This window comes from Lepisma saccharinum, chromosome 25 (assembly GCF_977018435.1).
Source record: "Lepisma saccharinum chromosome 25, izLepSacc3.1, whole genome shotgun sequence".
In the NCBI taxonomy this organism is placed as follows: Eukaryota; Metazoa; Arthropoda; class Insecta; order Zygentoma; family Lepismatidae; genus Lepisma; species Lepisma saccharinum.
The window spans coordinates 22,764,521-22,788,263 of record NC_139253.1 but is presented as its reverse complement, the minus strand read 5'-3'; the positions used below and the strand labels follow the sequence as shown (position 1 = coordinate 22,788,263).

Sequence of the window (23,743 nt, the reverse complement as noted above, 5' to 3'; positions counted from 1 at the left end):
CATACTATGGCTGTCCAGTATTGATTTTTAGACACTGGGTTTCGGTTTTCGTTGCATATAGAAAAATATAGAAATACCGAAATGTCGAAAACACTAAATACCCAAGAAACGGAAAATACCAGGATACTAAAAACAATTAAAATACAGGAAACGCCGACAATATGGGTGTCACAGTGTTACCAATATCTCCGTATACAGGGATAGATGTACGCAACACTTGCATTGCAGTGAGCCTGCAATATATGCTGACAATATCTTTCTGCGCAGTTATACCCTCTCTCAGTTGTCTCTGGAGCAGACGAACGAGAACAAGTCTCTGTGCAAGTAGTGACACGAGACGGCTCCACCAATGAACACGTGAGAGGGAACGGGATTACGTGGAGGGGAAAGCGACTGCAGTTACAAGTCTTCGCAGCAGCGTGTAGTGCTTCGCTCTGCCCACTCGGTTTCCTTCCCTTCTCTGACTATATGCGCGGCCTTGCTCCGGAGATAGCTGGGACAGGGTGTACACGGTCCTCATTAACTATATTACGTTCCGGGATTCTGTGGGGCAAAGCCGCGCATAACGGTAGAGAATGGGAAAAAGCGAGTGGGAGGAGCAAAGCAGTGCGCGCTGTTGCAAAAGGCTGGTAGCTGCGTTTACCCTTCATGCAATCTCTTTTTCTCTCACGTGTTGATTGATCGAGCCCTCTCGAGTCATTACTTCCGCAGAGGACTTGCTTTCGTTCGCTTCCTCCGCAGACTCCTGGGAACGAGTACAGCAGCATTGTGTAGGCTGGGCTTTATCTGCAACGTCATATCTTAGGATCGCTTCCAATACGTGCATGAGATACGAGTCTAGTTATTCCAATTATAATTGAGTTTTACATTTCATGGTTTGCTTGTATGGGCGAAACGCGAACGTTTATACAACCACACCTTACGCTCACTATAAACGCGAATTTGTCTGCCAATTACGGAATTAAAATATACACGACTAGCCTCTTTCGGTGAGCGTTGCGTGGCCAGCGAGTATGTATTTTTTCTCTGCATAAAACATACCACAAACCTCCATAAACGCACACTACACAAAGTAATATAACGTCCTCTGTGACCAAAGGTCGTTCAGTGGACTTGTAACAGGGTAATGGTTGGTCTGCGCATTGGTTCTTTGCCATTTTCCAAAGCGTGTTCAATTAGAAGCTTAAATCACCACGCGAGGGTTTTTGGCTCCAACCGGACCGTCACCAAGCCTATCCTCATGAGGTTCGAATCCAAGGTATATTTTCCTTACTGAGCATTATTCATGTGCAGAGGTCAATAATGAAATTGCCGACGTGTCGGAAAATATACAATTATCTTACAGACAGACATAAAGGGACATAAATGGTTGTTTTAAGAGGAGAAAATATACGAATCTTATATTGGATGCATGGAAGTGTCAAATGAAGTTCTTGATTAAGAATGAGAACTTTGTCATAATCAAGGAAGAATTAAAACGTTAATAACTTGCTCGGAATTTAAAGGGCAAATCCATCATCTGATAAACCAAGGTTGGAGAAATTGTATTGTCATAATTCCTTATCGAAAAGTTTCATCACAATCTAAGGACTCTTTCAAGGCCTCCGTGCTTTCGTTCTTTATTTAGCTTATGCCTGTACAACGTGGAAGCACAAGTAATTGGAGTGGAGATAGCAATAGTGTCGAGACGATAGCAATATGTATACGGCGTATCACTACATAAAGTTTCTCAGTGTATAGATCTCACTAAGGAAACAACCTTTTTTCAAAATATTTTCTGTTTGATGCTTAGTTTCGACGCTACCAATCCTCGAAAATGGGAATTTTATTCTGAATGCATGCAACCACGCTTCATAGTTTCACAGTTGCCGCTAATGAGTTTAGCTCTGCAATTATGTTGCGTGGTAAAGTAAAGTAAAGTAACATCAAATTTTGCCAAAGCCTCGGACACTACTTTGCCGCAGCTGTCTGTGGAGCGCGCGAACGAAATCAAGTCCTCTGCGCAAGTACTGGCTCGGGAGGACTCGACGAATGAGCGCGTGAGGAGGGAAAGGACATCGTGAGCTGGATATGCGACTGCAGCCAACAGCCACTGTGTAGCACCTGACAATGGTTTGCTCCGCCCGCCCGCTTTCTTACCTTCTCTACCGTTATGCACGGTGTTCCTCCATAGATTCCTGGGACGTAGTATGTGGCTGGTCTATTCTCGATTTTACAGAAGTGTGTATCCCATTATCAGTGTCTTCACGACAACTCTCGGTCTCGTTATCGGCTCGACTTTTAAAGCACTCTCTCGGTACCATCATAAGTGGACGTATGTGAAAGAAAATAATAATCTAAACAAAATTGTTAAGATTACCTAAATAGGAAAAAATAAAGTATATTTAAAGTATATTGAACCAAGGCAATTTCTAACAAATTGTCTCCAGCTTGGAGAAAGTGCAAATATTTTTGGAGAAACAATCTGAAATAGATTTGTCTCCAGACACTATCATACGCAGGACTCTTTTTTACTGGGCTGGCATTTTACAGGTGGATACTACATAGTCGCATGGGTTGGCACTATACAGTATAAAATATAGGATCGTAATTACCATTTTAGCCTTTGTTGTAAGTTTTTCAAGGCCGAAAATGTTATTGTATCATTTTAAGATGGTTTTGCATTTCCCGAGTTCTTTGCAGCTTTCAATTTAAAATTTAGACTTTCTCATAATTTAGGGAGGGACAGTAGCTCCATCAGCTCCCCCTCTGCACACGTCAGTTTCGACAGAGGATTGATAGAGACTGATTGGAAGTGTCGCACACATAAACATAAACTGTGAAAGCAATGTTTTTTATAAATGTAGATTACTTCTTTTTGCCGAAAGATGAAAGAGAATGACAAAAATGTGTCCATGGCCTTCGCTAAAGACACCGTCTCAATATACACCTGGAGTGTTTGAGTGAATCTGGATGGCTGTCAGCCGGATTTGAACCTGCAATCTGCCGAATAAGAGTCCCTCGTTCTCGCCTAAAACTCATTCCGTACCTTTAAATGAGCTCTCTGTTCGCGCCATGTAGGTAATCAAGTAGCATACTAACCTGTACGCCTTGATGGAACCATGTTATGCAGCGTTGATAGGGCATTGAACGATATTTGTATACCGTCCCACGCCATCCAGCGGGCCCTCAAAGTTATCTGTTTCTCTGGATCGATTTAACAAACTTTAAATGCACCACTCGCTGATTGCATTCACCTGTTTTGCTGGCGACAGTGGTCGTAAAAAAGCCACCTTGCCACTATTTGGATTTTTAGTAGGTCTGCTGGCGTAAAAAATTGAGGTATTTTCGAGCAAATACTATTCACAGCTCACATCTGGAAAACCACGAATTAGTATATTGCATTAATATAACACATTCATACCATATGTTGATCTTCAAGCTTTATTCAAAACGAAATTGATCCACTGATTATCGAGAAGTTAAACTTGGAAGAAATAGCTCCACAAAATTCAACATGGCGGCGTCATGTTTCAACATGTCTTCGTGTCAGGTCAGAAGCTACACACCAGGTAAACATATGAATGGTGTAAATTCAGTGTACGATGTGTATTACTTAAATTATATTAATAAAGATTGTTCATTACTAAATAATACTATTTGACATGAAAATACGGAAAACATACATGTTTTACAAACGAACATAACATCGAATGAATGAACACTTTGTACCAAGCGAACAAATTCATAAATGTATAATAGGGCATATTATCTTATTAACGTACTTATCCAGTATTCCTAACATCGGAAAATCTTCATGGCTGCTTGAATTATTACTCGAAACCTGTAACAAAGAATATATTTTTGAGTTGAGTACACTTTCATTACAATACATTCAAATAATGCTGTAGAAGAGATTATCAATTTGGGAGTGTTATTGATTCTAAGTTTGAACAATTGATATACAAGACTAACAATCTAAGAAGGGAGGACCACCAAATACTTTTGTTCTTTAATACATGACTGTAATTTATAATTAACACTAGCAATATGAAACAATTTCTTTTTTTAAAAAAATCTCTTTAAAGAGCTTGCCTCATTTCTGGGCTATTTGCGTATCAAATTCAAATAGGAAAAAGGACTTGAGAAATTTAGCAGGTTTACTCGACCTTTCAACGTTTAGCCTAAATTGTTTAACATCGAAATTATTAGAAAAAGGAATTAAAGGTGAAAAAAGGATCTTCACTTTAAACAATGTAATTAGGAAGAAGGGGACGAAAAAAGCCGGAAATGCAAATTTGATAAACAACCAATTAGTTTCCGCAGCACAGAACACTTCTAAATTAGAATATAGATTGCCTTATTAACACCCACCTTTAATTTCCACCTACAATTTAACACAACCCTTCCACCTTTAATTTTCACCTACAATATAACACAACCCTTGGCATTGTGTTACATAATAATTATGTATATTTTTCCTTGGAATTAATGCATTGTTAACTAAATTGATAATATGTAACCTACTGTAATACTAGGTTAAAATATTAAGTTATCTACAATTAACCGTAGTTATATGTGTCTTATACAATAATGTTTTTGTAGTTGTAATTAACATCCTCTGTTCTTTATCCAAAATCGTACCTTTAACTATTTTGCATAAATCTACGTACCTTGGTTAGGATTACATTCTTTCACAAGTGCTTAGCAAAAGAAAATGACTACAGAGATTAAAACATATTGTTGAATAACAATAGTTTATTGTTGCATATAAATCGCTAATGTAATATAACTTTATCAAAATCAAAAATAGAATTTTTACAAAATACTTGACGTTTGTGAATGTGTGAATAGGAAAAGTTGGGTGTTTCACGCCATCTCTTATCCATTATTTGATATTTTTTACTATGTTCATCTACGTTTGAGAGCAATTTAGAAATCTTAATTTCCTTGTGTAGGTGTTGTTAATGAGGATTACTTATTTCAATGCTAGCAGTAAATTGCAATATAATGACAGTGATGCATTTAGATCCAAAATACACTGTAATTGTAGATTTAAATTTAGAAATAGATTGTATAAAGCGTTATACACAACGAAGCCAAAAACATAATTAACATAATTAAGCTGTAATGATGTCAATATGTTGCATTTTATTGTGCTACCTAAGAATATCAGTAATCGTACAGTAGTTATCTTCGTCAGATTTTGATTTTGGTACGAATGAACAAAATTACCTTGTGTGAGCAGTTTTTCCATGAAGAAATCCATACATATGGTCCCAAAGGCTTTGGGCTGGAGATGATATGTGGGCCGAGTTTGGGAATTCCCTACGGGACCATATATCGTGATGCAAATGGTATTTTCCAGCCATATACATGCCACATTACAATTTCAGAAAGATTTACTTTAAAATCTAATACTCCTGTATCGACATGGATGTGATGCAGTTTTCACCTACCCCGGGTAGGGTGTGAATTAATCTGTGGAGCGGGCATGAATTTTCCACGCACTAGACTCAAACATCCCTGGCAGCAGGAATAAATTTTCATGCCTTCCAGATGTGGTTTCTTCTCCCACTTCACTGAAGAAAGACTGAACAACGAGAAATATTATTAACTAGTTCAGGTGAACATGTTTTAATGCAAATTTTCTTACATTCAGTTCACGCGATTTTTGTAATGAAAAAGCCACTTTAATTTGGTCTTCAAACAAAGACACTTTCGTCGGGAGATGCACACAGTATCTGGGAAAATAATTTTAATAGAGAGTCATCCTGCCTCTGCGAGAAACGCTGCTCAACAATGAAGAAGACTGTTTCCTCCGAACACATCCGTCTCTTGTCCCGAGGGACTGAATTCCTGAATTTCGTATTCCAAGGTTAAGGCAAGAGCGGACGTGGCATCGGATCCAGGACGGGCTACGTTGCCATGGAAACCACACGTATTTGGACGAACAACATCGTCTGTGTCAACGAACGTTGGACAAGATGACGCTACATTCCCCATTCCTTAGGAAAACATGCGCTCCATTGGTCTACAGGCTGTGATTTTTTCTATACTTGCAATTGATTTACAATCCCTTAAATATTAATTTTCCGACCAGGGCATAGGAATCAATTGTGTTTGTTCATCTGCTTCGTCAAATAAATATTCGTTATGTCATCACAACTTCGTGGCGCAACTCTTTCAGGACCAACGCCTGCCAAGCGGCTTTTCATCCGATGACACTCGGTCAGCGCTTCGAGTCGAATCGTCCTGTTTACTGACTTTCTACTTTGTACATCGGAGCAAAGGAATACGGTGATGGAGCAGAGAGACTAATTCTAGAAGCGTGGTAGGATCATAGAAATAAAAGAAAGATTCGGAAAGTAAGGAAAAGTGTCCTGCATGAAGTGAAAGAGAGAGTTTGAGTTTTTGTCTTAAGTCCTTTTTTATGCACAGATAGGCTAATTGGGACTGAACCTACAGTTTAAAGTGAGATCGGATCCACTATGTCCTTCCACCGGGCATCGCACACGGGACTTCTTGCTTACAAGGCGATGACGTTACTCCTGCGCCATCGGGGAGACCCAGAGAGAGAGAGAGAGAGAGAGAGAGAGAGAGAGAGAGAACTATGCGCCACATGTCATTCGCCATTCCTTACCCTACTTCCTTTTTATCATCACTCTCCACTTGTAATTTTTAGTGTCGACCTACATGGCAGATTCATCAGAATCATCGCGCGACTACAACAAAGTTCCCGGGTTCGAATCCCGGCCTTGGCATGAACGTTCCTTTGGAGTGTCTATTGACAAATTTCTTCATATCTAATCCTCATCGTCGCGATTATCCAAAAGTGACTGAAAAGCGACGCTCGATAACAAAATCAAATCAACTCAAATGTAATTCTTGGTGATCCAGGATCAACCATCACCTTTTTTTTTGGGCCTCCCCCATGGCGCAGTGGTAGCGTCATTGCCTTGTAATCCAGGGGTCCCGGGTTCGATACCCGGTGGAGGCACAAGTGGTTCGGATCCCACTTTAAACTGTAGGTCCAGTCCCGATTAGCCTTACTGTGCATAAAGTGGACTTAAAACACCAACTCAAACCTATTTTTTTCCCACGCTTATAACCATGCCAGTAAAATTCCTTCATCTTTTCAGGTGGCGTTTACTTCTTACATTACACCATAGATATATTAATCCGCACGTCGGAAACTGGAGCTCACGTAGTTGGCAGGAAAACACCTAAATAGAACTGACGTAAAATAGATCGTTCGATGAGAGACAGTGGAAAAAGAACACTTCGCAGTGGGCGAATAATTAATGAGTTCCTCCTATGTCTCATCCCATAAGCTCTTGAAAATTTGCTAATTATCCTTCGCAAGATGCAGCCATCGGGGTAAAGTTAGCGAGATAATTGGGACCTTCATCTGCAGATAGGGAGCACTAATTGACACGGCTTCACGGAGAAAGGTATTAGGGAACCCCTAGTAGGGCTACCTCCGCCTCTCGTGACATTCAAAAGTCAAAGTTTAAATGCCTCTATCGACATTAACCCCGTTATTCAACTTCGTCACTTGGGAGCCCAACACAATTATGTTCCTCTCTAGCATCTTAACACCCTTAGGGTCATCTCTGAGCAACACTAGCTTCGAATGCGTCTAAACTAAAAGGGATTAAGGTGTTTGAGGTGAATATAATTTGCACTTGAACATCTCCTAGTAGCATTACCTTTCAACACATCTTGTGTATCCTTGAGGCTCAATATCTTCTGATAAGCTCTCTTGCCTCCACGATGGCATAGTAATATCATCGTCGCCTTGTAATCATGGGTCCCTGAGTTCGATACCAGTCGGAGCCCCGATTAGTCTTTCTGTGAATAAGTGGACTTAAGAGAACAAACTCAACGGGCCCTGTTGCGACTACCTTTACTTACAAGTATCTTGAAGCTTGTTTCTTAGTTCAATTTATACACGGATAGGCTAATCGGTACTCAACCTATAGTTTAATATTGGATCCAAACCACCGTGTGTCTCCACCGGGTATCGAACCCAACACTCCTTGATTACAGTGCGATGACGTCACCATTATGCCATTGGGGAAAGCCCTATAAGCATTATAAGAAGGGTGGCGTTTTTTAGGGAAATGTTTTAACTCCCGCCTTCGAAATGTTCCCGTAGCCTAAAACTATTTTTTTTAAATAATCGATTGCAAATGTAATTAATTCTTATTTGCCAACGACGAATAATTTGCTACGACGCCAAGAGTTTCTGGTTAAACCCTGCTTAAAATATGGATGTTTGTGTTGGTCCATCCTGAATGAAAACGTAGAGAAATATGTCAACATGAAATGATAAGATGAGAAGGAGAAGGACACCTGTGTTCGATTCCTGGCGTGGGTGATTTCAAGCGGAAATTTTTTACAGCATGAAAATTAAATAGTGAATTCCATTCATGGAGCGGCTCTAGGCTCCACCCGAGACCTAAACGAGTACCTGATGGCAACTGTGGAAGAAAAGGCTCTCCGAGAGTGGTACTGATCTCATCACCTCCACAAACGGCCCAGATGTGTATGTTTGGGATCACCACGTCCCTCCAATACACAAGGGGGTTGCATTACCTTTCTTACAATATGTACACATTTACATGTATACAGGGTGCTCGGAAATTCCCCTTAAAAACTCCTAGGGCTAGGAGAGGGGACTGAGTAGACAATATTTGGAATAGGAACCCATGTCCGGAAACGTACCGTTTCCGTGCTACAATCATGACAATGTGTCGGATGTGCCTGTGTTGGTATGCAACCGGGTAGGCAGTACAGATCACCTGATGACCTAAAGTGTAATCATTTATTACAACGATGTCAAATGAGGTGTTACGTAAGGTGCAGAATTGAATGACGTGTGACTCAGTACATAATACAAACAAATTTATTTGGTAACAATGTCAAGGGAACAAAAAAGAAACGTACTATTCATTGATCACAATGACACTTGTGTCGAAAGTGGAACGCAACAATTTGTTTCTGTCTTCTGCATTGGATGTGTCGCATATGGCACTGCTCAAGTACAACAGTGGCTCGATGTGAAGACCACCAACGTCGTTGCAGACATTGTACCGACGAATCATGTTCCGGTGCACTCGCTCCATCACACCTGTCCCGTCAATCTCTTGTGCAGTAACCCCTCCGTCTCTACAGGAGTCTTGTACACCATACTCTTCATACGACCCCGCAAGAAATAGTCCAATGGCGTTAAATCCGGCGATCGTGTGGGCCACGCGGTTGGACCACCTCGGCCTATTCACAAACAGACAGGATACCGCGGCAGGGTAGACGTCACGTGCCATCAGGTGATCTTCTGACGTCATGTACTGCCTACCCGGTTGCATACCAGCACAGGCACACCCAACACCATTGTCATGGTTGTAGCACAGAAACGGTACGTTTCCGGACACGGGTTCCTATTCCAAATATTGTCTACTCAGTTCCCTCTACTAGCCCTAGGAGTTTGTAAGGGGAATTTCCGAGCACCCTGTATAATTACACACAAAAAATAATGCAAATATTATTATGTATTTCAAAGTATTCACATACTCTCAGTATGAATACAGGCGAAACAAAAACTGCTTAAAAACAACTTCAATATTTTCTTTAGTTGGAATTGCCTTCCATCTAGCTATTCTATGCTAATCAACTTTTTTACCGATTCGGTGATCGAGCACGTTAAATGATTGACCTTCAATCTCGCCGCCGAAGTTCCCGGGTTCAAATCCCGGTGTGGGCTTGGGTATTCTTTGTGAGTGTCCTTACATCAATAGCACCATCCTCATCATTGAAATTAACCAAAAGTGGCAGAAAAGCGACGCTAAATAAGAGAATGGTACTTTACATATTCAACAAAAAAAACTATGTCTGTGAAAAAGTGCACATTTTAGGATGGTTTCGCAAAATGCTACACTGAGGTAAATACAATTAAGAACACTTGGTTTCGCGCATGAGCAGTATCAATAGGTGAGGTCGTTGTGGAAGCAATTTCGGTATCCACACATGAATATTGCTTCGGCACTGGACAGTCGCATCCAATTACATGCATTCTGAAGTAATCCAAATTCATCGCCTACTGCACTACACGCGACCTCCTTGTACTAAATGCATTGAATATGAATATTTCAAGAGCTTGTTAATTGAGGGTGATTGTCCTGGGCAACGCTGCATCCTATGCTGTTCAAGCTTTGCGTGACGCTTCTGCAACTGCGAACAATTGAAGAAATTGTTTTCTGAGCATGTAATTTAACGTTTTCTTGGTACAAGTTTTTCATTACGCCTTACTGAAGTAATTATTTTTCTATATGAACGTGGTGACGAATTAATTGATAATGCGACAAGAGATATTTTACAATCAAATGATTAAAACACAAAACATAGCATATTTATATTTTCAATGTCAGTGGTGGCAAAAGGGGCGTAGTTGCCCCCCACCCACTTTTTGACCACTCACTATGACCTTTAATGACCTTGTCTACCAATCAAAATTATTCTAACCTTGCCTCCCCCCTCCCAGTTTTGAAGATTATGCATATAATAATCACAAGCCATTTATCGCGAATTGCTACTTTATACAACCACTTCACTGAAAGTGAAACTCTCTTATAAAAATGTGCAGGGATTTTATTTTATATGTTAAATATATATATAATCGTAAAGTAAATCAAATGTGGGAAATCTTGAAACCAGAATAAAGGGCATACGTTCTAATTTTATATTAACATTTCAAGTGTGATCTATAGAAACGAACACTTATCTGTTGTTTCATTCAGAAAATTCAAAGATAATATCGAAAACATAACATCATCACTATTCCATGTAGAAATTCAACCACTTTACTTCATAAATTTGTTGCCTATTATTATTATTGTGATATTTAACATGTATTCTTTATATTACAAATAATAGTATGTATACTGTATGTCAAATGTTCACGTTTTTGTGTGTTAAGATTACTAGGATATGCAAATTGTAGTAATCTCTTGATATATTATTGTTCTCTGTGCAGTTTTACATTAAATACCTTATATTTCTTACAATTGGAAAACTTTGTCTTGCATTAAGGATTTACTCTATTAACAACACGTAAACAGATTCGGATTCAAATTCGGGTAACAGACGCTACACCAAAGTTATGTTGAAAGTATGTAACAAAAGCCCCAGATAAAAAGGATTTCAACCCAGTCATACATTGTTACCAACGCACTCATTCTGTCTGTAATTAGTGATCACTCCACGTGCTACGGTTAAAACATTGTTGCTTTGTAATTTAGGGGTCGCGGGTTCGATATCCGATGGAGGCACATAGTGGTTTGGATCTCACTTTGAACTGCAGGTCCAGTCCCGATTAGCCTTACTGTGCATAAAGTGGACCTAAAATAAATACTAAACAACAACAACTCAACAACAACTTTGAGAAAAAAATGATAAAATATAAATTTTATGTACAATTGTTTAAAAAATATTTATGTTCTGCTTAACAGTATTATGTATTTGTTACGGTTATGATCTCATACTCAAATGTAGAAAAAAAATATTTGTTTGGCTGAAACTGCTAGAGCTTCTTGCACAACTGAAAGTTTCCAATTTATCGAATTGTTCGTATGCTCTTGTAGTTCTATGAAACATGTCGAATCGAGATCATTCCGTGTTTAAAATTAATTCCTGCGTATACGCTATTACTGCGACGTATAGAATGACGGAAGCGTTTGAAGTAGCCGCAGAGAGAGTAACAAAAACTTGACATTTAAGCAAACTCGATCGATATTTGTCTAACAAACAAATTGGTCCTAAACCACCAGAAAATTGTCAAAAGCTTCGGAAGAGAACATAGAAATCAAATAGAAAAACATGAAAGGAAAGGTGCAATTGAATTTCTGACTTAGACTTAACAAAGTTAATCAGTGAGATGTAATCAATGATCACCACAACCAGTGTACACGTGCACGTAGAAATTGAATTTTATTTTCTTATTCATGAATAATTCCGTTTTTGCTAACATGAAATGTAAAGATTTCGTGGAGACAGTGTTGTGGTGAGTGTTGTGTTAGTGTCTTACAATTCCGGAATCCTGGGTTCGATTTCAGAGGAACCCCATTTTGATGTGTAATTCCATTATCCAATTAATCTATTTTTGCATAAAGTGAACTTAGAACGAAAGGTGTCAAAACATTCAAAATATTTCCGAGAAAAAGGTTTTCTCTCGTGTTTTGTTTATTCTGGTGGCAACACACAGATGAATTAAGAATAAAAAAATATTTTCCGATCCTGAATCCGCACGTGTAAATTTATGATTTTTTTAATACTCGGTTCTAAATGCTAGACCATAGATGACGCAACATTTACTTTAAACAAGTGAATATCCTATCAACTCCTTTTAGATCCATTATTAATCTTCTATCTTTTATGTTACTTTTAGGGCAGTCTTCAACAATCGCATGGAAGAAAACGTTGTTAATAATGATCACTGCTGAAGTCATGGAAACACATACCCAGGTAGAATGCTGAGCCACAGGTGTGTACTCTGTTCACTGGTCACTTAGACTTAGAGCACCGTTAAGAACTTCTCCACTGGTCTCTTAGAAAGTTAACGCACCGTTAAGAACTTCTTCACTGGCTACTTAGAAAGTTAACGCACCGTTAAGAACTTCTCCGCTGGCCACTTAGAAAGTTAATGCAACGTTAAGAACTTCTCCTAGAAAGTTAACGCACCGTTAAGAACTTCTCCACTCGCTACTTAGAAAGTTAACGCACCGTTAAGAACTTCTCCACTGGTCTCTTAAAAAGTTAACGCACCGTTAAGAACTTCTTCACTGGCTACTTAGAAAGTTAACGCACCGTTCGGAACTTCTCCACTGGCCACTTAGAAAGTTAATGCAACGTTAAGAACTTCTCCTAGAAACTTAACGCACCGTGAACTTCTCCACTGGCTACTTAGAAAGTTAACGCACCGTTAAGAACTTCTCCACTGGTCTCTTAGAAAGTTAACGCACCGTTAAGAACTTCTTCACTGGCTACTTAGAAAGTTAACGCACCGTTAAGAACTTCTCCGCTGGCCACTTAGAAAGTTAATGCAACGTTAAGAACTTCTCCTAGAAAGTTAACGCACCGTTAAGAACTTCTCCACTGGCTACTTAGAAAGTTAACGCACCGTTAAGAACTTCTCCACTGGTCTCTTAAAAAGTTAACGCACCGTTAAGAACTTCTTCACTGGCTACTTAGAAAGTTAACGCACCGTTCGGAACTTCTCCACTGGCCACTTAGAAAGTTAATGCAACGTTAAGAACTTCTCCTAGAAACTTAACGCACCGTGAACTTCTCCACTGGCTACTTAGAAAGTTAACGCACCGTTAAAAACTTCTCCGCTGGCCACTTAGAAAGTTAACGCACCGTTAAGAACTTCTCCGTTGGTCACTTAAAAAGTTACCGCACCGTTAAGAACTTCTCCGCTGGCCACTTAGAAAGTTAACGCACCGTTAAGAACTTCTCCGCTGGTCACTTAGAAAGTTAACGCACTGTTAAGAAATTCTCCGCTGGTCACTTAGAAAGTTAACGCACCGTTAAAAACTTCTCCGCTGGCCACTTAGAAAGTTAACGCACCGTTAAGAACTTCTCCGCTGGCAACTTAGAAAGTTAACGCAAAGTTAAGAACTTCTCCGCTGGTCACTTAGAAAGTTAACGCAACGTTAAGAACTTCTCCGCTGGCCACTTAGAAAGTTAACGCACCGTTAAGAACTTCTCCGCTGGCCACTTAGAAAGTTAACGCACCGTTAAGAACTTCTCCGCTGGCCACTTAGAGAGTTAACGCACCGTTAAAAACTTCTCCACTGGCCACTTAGAAAGTTAACGCACCGTTAAGAACTTCTCCACTGGCTACTTAGAAAGTTAACGCAACGTTAAGAACTTCTCCGCTGGTCTCTTAAAAAGTTAACGCATCGTTAAGAACTTCTTCACTGGCTACTTAGAAAGTTAACGCACCGTTCGGAACTTCTCCACTGGCCACTTAGAAAATGCAACGTTAAGAACTTCTCCTAGAAACTTAACGCACCGTGAACTTCTCCACTGGCTACTTAGAAAGTTAACGCACCGTTAAAAACTTCTCCGCTGGCCACTTAGAAAGTTAACGCACCGTTAAGAACTTCTCCGCTGGCCACTTAGAAAGTTAACGCACCGTTAAGAACTTCTCCGCTGGCCACTTAGAAAGTTAACGCACCGTTAAGAACTTCTCCGCTGGCAACTTAGAAAGTTAACGCACCGTTAAGAACTTCTCCGCTGGCAACTTAAAAAGTTAACGCACCGTTAAGAACTTCTCCGCTGGCCACTTAGAAAGTTAACGCACCGTTAAGAACTTCTCCGCTGGCCACTTAGAGAGTTAACGCACCGTTAAAAACTTCTCCGCTGGCCACTTAGAAAGTTAACGCACCGTTAAGAACTTCTCCGCTGGCCACTTAGAAAGTTAACGCACCGTTAAGAACTTCTCCGCTGGCTACTTAGAAAGTTAACGCACCGTTAAGAACTTCTCCACTGGTCTCTTAAAAAGTTAACGCACCGTTAAGAACTTCTTCACTGGCTACTTAGAAAGTTAACGCACCGTTCGGAACTTCTCCACTGGCCACTTAGAAAGTTAATGCAACGTTAAGAACTTCTCCTAGAAACTTAACGCACCGTGAACTTCTCCGCTGGCCACTTAGAAAGTTAACGCACCGTTAAGAACTTCTCCGTTGGTAACTTAAAAAGTTACCGCACCGTTAAGAACTTCTCCGCTGGCCACTTAGAAAGTTAACGCACCGTTAGAACTTCTCCGCTGGTCACTTAGAAAGTTAACGCACTGTTAAGAACTTCTCCGCTGGCCACTTAGAAAGTTAACGCACCGTTAAAAACTTCTCCGCTGGTCACTTAGAAAGTTAACGCACCGTTAGAAACTTCTCCGCTGGCCACTTAGAAAGTTAACGCACCGTTAAAAACTTCTCCGCTGGCCACTTAGAAAGTTAACGCACCGTTAAAAACTTCTCCGCTGGCCACTTAGTATGTTAACGCACCGTTAAGAACTTCTCCGCTGGCCACTTAGAAAGTTAACGCACCGTTAAGAACTTCTCCGCTGGCCACTTAGAAAGTTAACGCACCGTTAAGAACTTATCCGCTGGTCACTTAGAAAGTTAACGCACCGTTAAGAACTTCTCCGCTGGCTACTTAGAAAGTTAACGCACCGTTAAGAACTTCTCCGCTGGCCACTTAGAAAGTTAACGCACCGTTAAGAACTTCTCCGCTGGCCACTTAGAAAGTTAACGCACCGTTAAGAACATCTCCGCTGGCCACTTAGAAAGTTAACGCACCGTTAAGAACTTCTCAGCTGGTCACTTAGAAAGTTAACGCACCGTTAAGGACTTCTCAACTGGCCACTTAGAAAGTTAACGCACCGTTAAAAACTTCTCCGCTGGCCACTTAGAAAGTTAACGCACCGTTAAAAACTTCTCCGCTGGTCACTTAGAAAGTTAACGCACCGTTAAGAACTTCTCCGCTGGTCACTTAGAAAGTTAACGCACCGTTAAGAACTTCTCCGCTGGTCACTTAGAAAGTTAACGCACCGTTAAGAACTTCTCCGCTGGCCACTTAGAAAGTTAACGCACCGTTAAGAACTTCTCCGCTGGCCACTTAGAAAGTTAACGCACCGTTAAGAACTTCTCCGCTGGCCACTTAGAAAGTTAACGCACCGTTAAGAACATCTCCGCTGGCCACTTAGAAAGTTAACGCACCGTTAAGAACTTCTCAGCTGGTCACTTAGAAAGTTAACGCACCGTTAAGGACTTCTCAACTGGCCACTTAGAAAGTTAACGCACCGTTAAAAACTTCTCCGCTGGCCACTTAGAAAGTTAACGCACCGTTAAAAACTTCTCCGCTGGTCACTTAGAAAGTTAACGCACCGTTAAGAACTTCTCCGCTGGTCACTTAGAAAGTTAACGCACCGTTAAGAACTTCTACGCTGGTCACTTAGAAAGTTAACGCACCGTTAAGAACTTCTCCGCTGGTCACTTAGAAAGTTAACGCACCGTTAAGAACTTCTCCGCTGGTCACTTAGAAAGTTATCGCACCGTTAAGAACTTCTCACCTGGCCACTTAGAAAGTTAACGCACCGTTAAGAACTTCTCCGCTGGCCACTTAGAAAGTTAACGCACCGTTAAGAACTTCTCAGCTGGTCACTTAGAAAGTTAACGCACCGTTAAGGACTTCTCAACTGGCCACTTAGAAAGTTAACGCACCGTTAAAAACTTCTCCGCTGGCCACTTAGAAAGTTAACGCACCGTTAAAAACTTCTCCGCTGGTCACTTAGAAAGTTAACGCACCGTTAAGAACTTCTCCGCTGGTCACTTAGAAAGTTAACGCACCGTTAAGAACTTCTACGCTGGTCACTTAGAAAGTTAACGCACCGTTAAGAACTTCTCCGCTGGTCACTTAGAAAGTTAACGCACCGTTAAGAACTTCTCCGCTGGTCACTTAGAAAGTTATCGCACCGTTAAGAACTTCTCACCTGGTCACTTAGAAAGTTAACGCACCGTTAAGAACTTCTCAACTGGTCACTTAGAAAGTTAACGCACCGTTAAGAACTTCTCAACTGGTCACTTAGAAAGTTAACGCACCGTTAAGAACTTCTCAACTGGTCACTTAGAAAGTTAACGCACCGTTAAGAACTTGTCCGCTGGCCACTTAGAAAGTTAACGCACCGTTAAGAACTTGTCCGCTGGCCACTTAGAAAGTTAACGCACCGTTAAGAACTTGTCCGCTGGCCACTTAGAAAGTTAACGCACCGTTAAGAACTTCTCAACTGGTCACTTAGAAAGTTAACGCACCGTTAAGAACTTCTCAACTGGTCACTTAGAAAGTTAACGCACCGTTAAGAACTTCTCCACTGGTCACTTAGAAAGTTAACGCACCGTTAAGATCTTATCCACTGGTCGCTTAGAAATGACACACTAGCCCCGCCTAGTTCGCTGCACTTTTTGACTCTCTTTGCACTGTCGCGTCTAGTCCAACTCAGAGCCACTTCGTCGATGTGGCGTCACGTAGTTTCTGCACCGTTTGCACTGGAGCGTCCTGGAGCGGTGTACGGCGTTATGCATGGTAACGTGGTGCGTGCTAACCAATGAAATGCACGTCTAAAGCAGCAGACTCCTATACCTACGTACAGAGTCTACTTGGTTGAATGCAATAACATTGCACCAGCCTGGCACTGGGATGCACCTGCACTACACCTTGCGTCAAAAAGTGCTCCGCTGCTGAAGTAGAAAGTAGTCAGATTGGTAGACACACTATCCGCAGGATACGTAGAAATTGACTCACCGGCGGGTACGTAGTCCACTGGTCACGTCGAGAGCGACTCACTGAGTAAGCAGTTCGCTGGTCATGAGTCATGACACATTCTCTTCTGGTCACGGAGTAGAAAGTGACCCGACTGCTAGTAAAATACCAACCGGATATGTAGAAAATGGCTCAACGGTAGGCAACTTGCCCACTAGTTACATAGAAAGTGACTCACCAGTGATTAAATAGTTCACTGGTCACTTAGAAAGTCACAACTGTGGTAAACTTTCCACTGGTTATGTAGAAAAATGGCTCACCGACGGGCACTTGATCCACTGGAGACGTAGAAAGTGACCACACCAGCAGGTACACTGTCCATTAGTCATATGGAAAGGAACAGTGGGTGCAAGTCACTCAACACGACTAGAAACAATAATTTTAAAAAAGACAAATTGGAGACAAGTTTGTGTCTCTTAGACTTTCAAGCAAAAGAACAGAGGCGGTAAATTTTCCTGCGACAAATTACGTATAAGTATATGTGCAGCACTCCAAGGCATTTCAAGTACTCATTCAGCCTGACACAAGAATTCAACTACAGAAAGGAATGCAAACAGAGACAAATAAAGCACAATAAGTATTTTCTTAAATCAGAAATATGCTCATGAAAACAATTCAATTTACAACCTTAGTGACAATGAAGTTCGACCAGTCACAAATATAGGAGTGCGTTGTGAAAGAAGGAGAACACATGCATATGCTGAACATATTTTATTCAGCAGGCTACATGGAACAAAGGAAAACATAAATTTCCGCTGCAACGCAGCAATGTATGGTGTCCACACAAAATAAAACATTTTCGTCCATCTACACGTGACATTGAAGTTCGACCACTGTTGCCATAGTGTGACGCCGCCCCGTCGGCGAATAACTGTGGCAATGCGTCGGGGCATGCTGCGGACGAGTCGTTCAAGGTATTCCACATCGATGCGGTGCCATTCCTCCTGCAGGCAGGCGATAAGAGCAGCCACTGTCGTGGGTCCCCTCTGTTGCACACGTCGCTTAAGAACACGCCACACATTCTCAATGGGCGAGAGGTCGGGACTCGATGGTGGCCATGGCAGAGTTCGCACGTGATGGCGAGTCAACCATTCTCTTGTCAGCCGCGCTGTATGAGGCCTCGCATTGTCGTGTTGAAAGATGAGACGCCGCCTGTGGAACAGGTGCCTTCGCACTGTGGGAAGATGCCGCTCCAGTATGCGTGTATAGGCGTGTGCATTCACAATGCCCTCACAGACGTGTAGTGGGCCAACCCCAGATGCCGTCATGCATCCCCATACCATCACTGACGCAGGTTTCTGTACCCGACGTGCATAACATTTTGCTTCATTCTGTTCCTCCTTCCGACAAATGACTGTTTTCCGTATTTTCCCGTACACAACATTGAAAATGGATTCGTCCGTCCACAAAACCCTGTTCCACTGCCGAAATGTCCATCCCCGGTACATTCGTGCCCACCGTAGTCGATTGCCTTTGTTCAACATGGAAAGGAAGGGTTTACGTTTCGCCTTGTACACTCGGTAACCGCATCGCTGTAGGTAACGGCGAATGGTTCTGGTTGACACTTCAATGTGAAAGCGTTCTCGAGTCCACAGTCGTAATTCGGCCACAGAAACATGATTGTTGGTCTGGATATAGCGCCTAAATATCCGTAGGTCACGCACGCTCAGCAGGTGTTTTCGACCGGGGGCCTTCCCTGGCTCTGTAGTACCCGTATTTTGGTGGTGTTTGATGATGCAGTGGACGGTTGACTTGGGTAAGTTCAGTTGGCGCCCTATTTCCCGTTCACTGAGTCCATCCCGTTGCAAATCCACCACTCTTCTCCTCACGGTGTTGTCAATAGGTTTGCCCCTGGCCATGGTGATGATGCACTGCGGTTCCTCGGTGCACAGCACGCGCTTATATACGGCGGACTCCCTTATCGTGTCCGTGACGTCATGCTTCCGTCGAATGCGCCACTATCTGCAATTTTCCGTATGGGTCTGGTGCCTGGACGAAGTTCAATGTCACGCGTATAGTTCCCCGTTTTCGTTCTTTACGTGACCTTGGGTGCAACATGCTGGGATCACGATTCTTGCCTGCTCACACGCCTCCTCTTACACACATGCGTCACTTCTGCGTGTCACCCATTCCACCGCCTATGCCTCTGTGTATTTAATCACGTATTCCTTTCTGGTCGAACTTCATTGTCACCAAGGTTGTAACTCCTTGTCCCAACAGGTCCCCTCTTGACATGGAGAAACTAAATAAAAATACCTCTCCGAGATTGAAAATTAAAGGTGTATCATTCAACAAGTTTCCACATACTTGAAATTTTCTTTATCCCCAGAGATTCTGAATGCAATTTAATTATGCAAATTTATTTTCTGAGAAGATGATGGTATGGGGACTGAGGGAAGATGTTCGTTGAATAACCATGCTTCACACCATTGTGAAAACTCGCTTGGTTATTCCTAGGCCGCGCTAATTCTTTTTCCATTTTAAAAATGAAGTCTAAAATTACTTTGAAATTTGAGGGAATCTGTGGAGCAAGGCTTGTTGATTTGGTGTTTTAAGTCCACTTTATGCACAGTAAGGCTAATCGCGACTGGACCTACAGTTTAAAGTGGGATCCGAACCACTTGTGCCACCACCGGGTATCGAACCCGGGACCCCTTGATTACAAGGCGACGACGAAGTCAGTCACCTTAACAGCTCGCTCATTTATTCGGCGTTGTTGATTGGCGAAATGAGATGTAAACGCGTGGGAAACATGTTGACGATGTGTGCCTTGTTTGCAAGAGAATAATTAAATTCAACAAAATCTTCTCTCTCTTTCTCTTTCTCACTGTGTGTTTTCCTTCGATTTCTTTTCCTAGCTTTCCTACCACTTTGGCTAATCGCGACGATGAGGTCCAATGATGATTAGATTAAAAACATATGGAGGGACACTTACAGAGAAATACTCGTTCACAGACCACGAATCAATCCTGGGACCTCAACGGTCACAGACGGAAAATCTCCCCCCCTCTCTCTCTCTCCTCTCCCATGATCATTCTTTCTCCCTCCTTATACCTTCTGATTGAATGTTCCATCTTCCTCATATCCTCCTACATTTATTTGTTTGACATTTGTATATATAAAAATATTTTGCATTTGGTTTATCCTATATGCTGTCTCTTAGTTTGTCCCCTATGTACAAATTCTTTCCCCTTCCCTAACAGCTCATTCACTCCACTCGTTCTTCTTCCAGTCTTTCTTTCTTCTTCCTCGCCTCACTTCTCTTATCCTTCACTTTCACCAAAAACACTCCCACTTTCTCCAACTTTTCCACACTTTCTGCATTCTGTTCCACAACTAATTTGAGTGCTTCTTCTTTTCCCACACCCTCCAGCCATTTGTCCTGCAGGGCGCGCGTTCCCGGACATGCAAACAGGTGATCCGTCCCGTCATTCCCTTTCATATTATACATTCATATGCACCTCTCTCTCTTTTCACCGCACTGTCTCCACCCTCCCAGTCTCAGCCATACTAATCCCTCTCTTGCTTCCTTGCTTACTTTATTCATATAATTTGATTGTCCCCATTCCCGAATGTCCCTTGTCTGGAGATCTAGTGATATTTTAGTTGCAGTTTCCATCATTATTTCTTGCCGATCTATATCTTCTAGTCGCTGTTTAACGAGTTCAAGTGTTCCTTGGTCTACGTGCACTTCTTCCCATACCTATCCCAACCCGATTTCGAATAGTTTACCTTTAAAACTATGACGTCATTTAGTCACAAGCTCTATAGTTGACTCTACCCTCAGGGTTCATATATGGAAACTGTTCCACAGTTTTGATTTGCTTTGATATCCCCACTCTGTTGCAAATAATATATTGCCCACGAAATCCTCACGAGTAGGTATGTCTGCAAATTCCTGACTTGTGTATCTAAGACTTAACATCCCATTCCAGCTGGCTTCTCCTTGAAACGTAGCCGGTGCTAGAATGTTGAATCTAGGGCAAGAGACAGAGCACTGGATCTAATACGAGGGGGTACGATTTTACACGGTATCGAGAAAAACACAAGAAAAAAAAATAGTATACCCTTTCTCTCCAATGTGTGGAAACTCTTTTTACAAGGCTATTTGAGGAGGAACTTCTACACCACATTTTTAAATTCATCATCATCGAACTTGGAGGAAATTCTTCAAGCGTTAAAAGGACGAAGTCACTCGGTGACAAGTCTGGATTGTAAGGTGTGTGTTTCCAAACGACGCGATAAGCAGTAGCTATCATCGAGAAAGGATCTACAAAGCTTGTCTCCTGTATGACACGTGCCATAACAATGGTGGTGACTACAGGCGATAGAAGTAGCTTATGGTGTAAGGATTCTTATAATAAATTTGTGACAAGTGAGCGAGACATTAAACAAAAAAGCCTAATGGAACTCTCATTCAGTATAATCTGATTAATAAGTACTACCGTGCCTGTCTCTAGCTACTCTCTTTGTTTATGAAAGTATCGAAATACTCGTTCATATTTCATTAGTTAAAAATAAGATTTTGAAGCACATTTTTAGTTAAATTGACTAATATTGCTCTGGTATTATGATACACAGTTATGACCCACGATTTTAACAATGAGTCTAATCTAATAATAAATAATCCAACTGAACTCACAACTGTAATAGAAGAAATAAAAATCATTGATTACACATTGATATGTAAGTCTATTTTCTATTACAAGGGAGACTCAAACGAAAACATTAATATTTATCTAGTAGATTTATTCATGTAGGGTTGCACAAGTTTGCTGCATTTTAGCATACACTCCACTGTTGATTTACATATAATTTTAAGTTTGAGTTAGTGCCTTTATTCTTCAAGAACAATAATCTTTGGGATGTACGTTAGTCACTTTAGAGCCACTGCGAAGGAGTTTTCACTCATCTGCCTGAGAATTGAAGACATTGTCGAACTTCCTCCTTCGTTTGTGAACTTTCTGGTGTAGTAAACATGAATAGAGATAATGAATTTTCATTTACGGAATAATTTCGACAAGTTTGAGGCTTCAGGAGGGCAAGAAACCACTGCTCTTCACTAGTGCAAGTGTGTGGAGGAGGAGCCATCTTAAAATGACGTAAATGGCGTTTTGAAGTTCACGTGATCAGCGTCGTAGCACCGAGGTGTTTTGTAAGTAATAGCTGATGCCTTATATTATTTTGAACTATATAAAGTCTATCATACACTTTTTTCTGGCCTTTTAAGGTTTTAATTTGATTCTCCCTCGTATATTCCCTGTGCAGAAGTAAACTTTAACAGACTTGACATTATTATTAATAATTTTAACAAATTTCTTGAGCAAATTATCCCTAGTAACTAATTTATGTAAAACTAATTGCTACTCAATTTTGAATACTGCTTTCTTTGTACTTACTTAGATATTATATGAGAATTAATAAGTCTTGTTAAGCACCGGAAGCTGCTCTCATTCATCAATTGTAGTAACGCATACATCTTTGCTCACTCACATTTTATGTTTTTCAAATGGTGTTTCATGACATAAATTGCACAAAATGTATTTCACATTCATGTCAGAGAAATCTTTCAATGAAACTCTCATTTCCATGAAAACGAGCGACAATGAATCATTCTTTCATCAATAACCATGGTTTCATATACACACGGTATTAAAAAAACAACACATACGAGTTATGTACATACATGTATGGCAGTTTATTAATGTAATCCAATATAAAGGAAAGCCAAGCAGCGTTATGTCTGGAAAGCAGTTGGATAGGTGACCGTCTATTTTACCAAATCAAAACATTTCTTTTAATGTTAATTAAAAGTTTACTACATAAAACTCGTCATGTTCGGAGTAGATTAAATTGGGCCTATTGTCGCTATTACCTGACTCTAAGTCAATACGTGGCAATAGAAATATAAGAAAGATAATGTTTCAAGATTCCCATACCAAAGTAACACGACAGCCGTGCGAAAAGGAATAAAGAATTGCAACCAAGACATGGAGATAAGGCCACAACACGAACTAGAAGGCAGGGTAACAAAGTTGTCGAAAATTCAAAAGAACTTAACCCGCAATGATAAGTCTTGAACTTGATCTTGACTTAACTAGCGAATTTTTATTGCGGAACTGACAAAAAACTGAAATTGTATCATTTCCACTATTGATGCCGTTGTATGCATAATTTTCGAGCACTCTGTGTATTACGTTGTGTCTTTATCACTATTATTGGGATGAAAACAGAACCAATTCACTAACAAGGGAATTTCCTTAAAAATCGTGCACAATGTGCATCACGGGCGGAATTCACCCGGCTGATATGCAAAGTTTACCCATTTCTCAGACGCAACGTCTCCTAACCAAAATCTGACGTCTCTATCCAAAAGCTATATGCC

General features: G+C 41.0%; 1 protein-coding gene across 1 annotated transcript in view; it reads right to left on the bottom strand.

The window, feature by feature from the left end:
- The window catches only part of SPR (G protein-coupled sex peptide receptor), a 476,822-nt gene that overhangs the window by 289,855 nt on the left and 163,224 nt on the right, over nt 1-23,743 (bottom strand). Inside the window, exon 3 of the mRNA XM_083111284.1 lies at nt 3,765-3,823. The gene's annotated coding sequence lies outside the window, so the exon portion shown is untranslated. The remainder of the gene's footprint in view (nt 1-3,764; nt 3,824-23,743) is intronic.